Source organism: Schistocerca serialis, chromosome 4 (assembly GCF_023864345.2).
Source record: "Schistocerca serialis cubense isolate TAMUIC-IGC-003099 chromosome 4, iqSchSeri2.2, whole genome shotgun sequence".
NCBI classification, from domain to species: domain Eukaryota; kingdom Metazoa; phylum Arthropoda; class Insecta; order Orthoptera; family Acrididae; genus Schistocerca; species Schistocerca serialis.
The window spans coordinates 414829727-414834726 of record NC_064641.1 but is presented as its reverse complement, the minus strand read 5'-3'; positions in this window follow the sequence as shown (position 1 = coordinate 414834726).

Below are 5000 nucleotides of genomic sequence, written 5' to 3'. Positions count from 1 at the left end.
GACCGGCAATCACACCACCTGCACCCGTTCGTGCCCCACCCCAACCGCCAAACTCGCATCGCCAGCGGATGAACGGCGGACGTTTCCCGCACTCGTAAGGTGCAATCCACACCTATAACATGCGTTTCATGAAGAGATATTTCCAATATGCGACATTCCCGCTGTCCCTATTCATGAGCTGCGAGCTGTACCACGTACAAGCTACAGACGCGATCGCATTGCTCACTGTACGGATTCTCATGCTGAGCCATCAGCTAGGAAGCGCCCCATCCATGTCGGCACCCGTGGGCGTTGCACTCGCAGTCGCAAAAAACGCTGGGCACATATATGTCTCGGAAGAGTAACGACAGTCCGAGTCTCCTGCGTGGGAAGAGTCTTTCTAGGCCCTGACCCACGGGAAGGGTGTAGCTTCCCCCATCCCGGACATTTGACGTCGTCACACTACCGGTATTGACTAATAGACTGATTGCTGATAATCATTAGCCATACACTGGGGGAAACGGCCGACAGGGGCGGCAACATAGTGGAGCCGCAGTGTCACTAATGTACAGAGATAGAACAGTTTCGACTGGAACCAGAGTAACCGTATACACGGCACTGATGAGTAATAGATGCAGAGCCATCAGAATACAATGTATACAACCGTCCCTATACATGCTGAAAGACTCTGCACACAATGAGAACCACACGTCAGCCAGACACTCTTATCACACACTACTCTCTTATCACACACTACTCTCTTATCACACACTACTCTCTGCCTGTAACAGGCACACACACAATATCTAACCACCAGCATGGAAGAACATCCAGTGCATCCTCTCCGCCACATGACACAATCCACACTATCATTACCAGACCGGGAGGTCCACCCAGAAAACACAATATCCCACCCTTCCGACATCCGCACATTGCTCAGCTAAGCCACGAACACCCACACATGTCCTACACAGGGGTGCACCCAACATCACAATACTGCCTCCTGTCACAGCACACATTCAATGGCAGGAATGAAAGACACAGATCTGCCACAACCATGGAATTGGAGCGCCGCCTGTCATGAGCCAAAAGTGCATCCTGACGTGACAAATCAGATAATACCGCAGGCATCCAATTACGATAATCACTATCAACGAACCTGCCGCCGCCCCCCCCCCCCCAATACACCTTTCCCTACAACAATGTGTATCTGAACCTACGCCATATTGTACCTTAACCTAACCTATATCGTACCTTAACCTAACCTATATTGTACCTTAACCTAACCTATATCGTACCTTAACCTAACCTATATCGTACCTTAACCTAACCTATATTGTACCTTAACCTAACCTATATTGTACCTTAACCTAACCTACGTTGTGCCTTAACCTAACCTACGTTGTGCTTAACCTAACCTACGTTGTGCCTTAACCTAACCTACGTTGTGCCTTAACCTAACCTACGTTGTGCCTTAACCTAACCTACGTTGTGCCTTAACCTAACCTACGTTGTGCCTTAACCTAACCTACGTTGTGCCTTAACCTAACCTACGTTGTGCCTTAACCTAACCTACGTTGTGCCTTAACCTAACCTACGTTGTGCCTTAACCTAACCTACGTTGTGCCTTAACCCAACCTACGTTGTGCCTTAACCTAACCTACGTTGTGCCTTAACCTAACCTACGTTGTGCCTTAACCTAACCTACGTTGTGCCTTAACCTAACCTACGTTGTGCCTTAACCTAACCTACGTTGTGCCTTAACCTAACCTACGTTGTGCCTTAACCTAACCTACGTTGTGCCTTAACCTAACCTACGTTGTGCCTTAACCTAACCTACGTTGTGCCTTAACCTAACCTACGTTGTGCCTTAACCTAACCTACGTTGTGCCTTAACCTAACCTAATTTGTGCCTTAACCTAACCTAATTTGTGCCTTAACCTAACCTAATTTGTGCCTTAACCTAACCTAATTTGTGCCTTAACCTAACCTAATTTGTGCCTTAACCTAACCTAATTTGTGCCTTAACCTAACCTAATTTGTGCCTTAACCTAACCTAATTTGTGCCTTAACCTAACCTACGTTGTGCCTTAACCTAACCTACCTTGTGCCTTAACCTAACCTACGTTGTGCCTTAACCTAACCTACGTTGTGCCTTAACCTAACCTACGTTGTGCCTTAACCTAACCTACGTTGTGCTTTAACCTAACCTACGTTGTGCCTTAACCTAACCTACGTTGTGCCTTAACCTAACCTACGTTGTGCCTTAACCTAACCTACGTTGTGCCTTAACCTAACCTATGTTGTGCCTTAACCTAACCTACGTTGTGCCTTAACCTAACCTACGTTGTGCCTTAACCTAACCTACGTTGTGCCTTAACCTAACCTACGTTGTGCCTTAACCTAACCTACGTTGTGCCTTAACCTAACCTACGTTGTGCCTTAACCTAACCTACGTTGTGCCTTAACCTAACCTACGTTGTGCCTTAACCTAACCTAATTTGTGCCTTAACCTAACCTAATTTGTGCCTTAACCTAACCTAATTTGTGCCTTAACCTAACCTAATTTGTGCCTTAACCTAACCTAATTTGTGCCTTAACCTAACCTAATTTGTGCCGTAACCTAACCTAATTTGTGCCTTAACCTAACCTAATTTGTGCCTTAACCTAACCTAATTTGTGCCTTAACCTAACCTAATTTGTGCCTTAACCTAACCTAATTTGTGCCTTAACCTAACCTACGTTGTGCCTTAACCTAACCTACGTTGTGCCTTAACCTAACCTACGTTGTGCCTTAACCTAACCTACGTTGTGCCTTAACCTAACCTACGTTGTGCCTTAACCTAACCTAGTTTGTGCCTTAACCTAACCTAGTTTGTGCCTTAACCTAACCTAATTTGTGCCTTAACGTAACCCATGTTGTGCCGTAACGTAACCCATGTTGTGCCGTAACGTAACCCATGTTGTGCCGTAACGTAACCCATGTTGTGCCGTAACGTAACCCATGTTGTGCCGTAACGTAACCCATGTTGTGCCGTAACGTAACCCATGTTGTGCCGTAACGTAACCCATGTTGTGCCGTAACGTAACCCATGTTGTGCCGTAACGTAACCCATGTTGTGCCGTAACGTAACCCATGTTGTGCCGTAACGTAACCTATAATATGCCTTAACCTAACCTATAATATGCCTTAACCTAACCTATAATATGCCTTAACCTAACCTATAATATGCCTTAACCTAACCTATAATATGCCTTAACCTAACCTATAATATGCCTTAACCTAACCTATAATATGCCTTAACCTAACCTATAATATGCCTTAACCTAACCTATAATATGCCTTAACCTAACCTATAATATGCCTTAACCTAACCTATAATATGCCTTAACCTAACCTATAATATGCCTTAACCTAACCTATAATATGCCTTAACCTAACCTAAAGTGCGCCGTAACCAAAACTATATTGCGCCTTAACCTGACGCACGTTGTCGCTGAACCTGCTCTGTAATTGTTATGCAACTCGTTAAATTAGTGTAGTGTTGCCTAACCGCAACCCTCGCAATATAGTTCGCTACTCGCACTGCCCGGTCCCCTGTGTATCGCGTCATGTTAAACACCTTGCAGGTGTTGCTGACTTTCCACATGCTCCTGCTATACACTGTAATGTGGATAGCAGCAGGACGTACATGCCCCCACCCCCTTCCCCCCTGCCTTCGCAAGCTGGTCGGTGAGAAGTTTGCATGTTCAACGCCCTTCGCATGCCGACGTACTCAGCCTACGTTGTGGTACGGCCTGTCACCTGTCCGCCGATGTACGCAAAACCCACAAACTGTACTGCACATTGGTCCGTATGTACTGAATGATACATCGTGGCACATGTGGCCGTATGACGACTGCGCCTAGCAACGGCGGACCATACAGTCCAAATATTGTGCACGCAGCTACGTGTCGTCTCCCTATAAGAGCTGGATTGCAGTGTGGTACGCCATACAGACGTGTGGGAGGAACGGACGCCCTGGATGGCGATCAGCATGAGCAGTCTGTTGATGTAGTGGAGCGTGTATTCGGACGTAGTCGTCTCTTCTCACACACCGTGATAGCATGTTGCACCGTGTTCCACATCTGCGACATGCTGCAGAGGCCGGCTGACAGTCGTTCGCGCAATGGACACCGCATACGTACGGGGTCGACCTTCCACATGTTCTCTAGGCGTGCACATGTTGTTGCGTCTATGTGGGCAGACGTAGTGTGTTGTGACACCTGACACAGGCATGCAATACTCGTTGCAAATGGCGATGGACGTGTACGTTTGCTGGTGACGTTACGCAAATGAACAACTGGTAACCCGTTGTGGTGCGGTTGTTCTCGCTAGAGGTGAATCAGTGTTGGCGACGATCGGTCGAGCTATTAACCGGTTGTTTCAGGGATACCCACCATGCCCACGAACGTGAAAGGGGGATCTGGGTGTGAGGCGATACGCGGCGGTGGCTGGGTGGGACCGTCCCCGGCCGGTGAGGGGGGGCCGCCCGGCGTGCTGGCAGCGCGGTGCGTGGGCGCACGCGCTACAGCCGGCTGGTGGGGGCGGCCAGTGGCAGGCGCGCCGGCCGACGGACGCGGCAGGCGGCGCAGCTGCGCGCCGGCGCCCCCTGCTCGCGGCGCCTTGCGGCCAAAGTAGGTCCTCGCGGGCCCGGTGCGAAGCGCGGTGGCCATCTGCAGTGTGCTGGTCCGATTGAGGACTTTGTGCGCTGAGGATGCGCCGCCGCCCGGCGCTCGGCGCCGCGACGCCGTCTGCTGCTCGGTCGCCCCAGCGGTTCTCGCAGGTGGTTTGTATCGCAGCTGTGCGGACGTGTTGGCGCGTGCGCTGTGCTGGGAGAGTTCGCTTCGGCACCCAAGTGGGGCTTTTGTCCTTCTGTGGCGCCGGCGTTGGAGCTGCCGGTCACCGTAGGTGGCGCGTGTTGTCTCCCGCCGGCAATGCCACGACAGCACGCTCCCGGGCCTCTGTCGGCAGCGGCAAG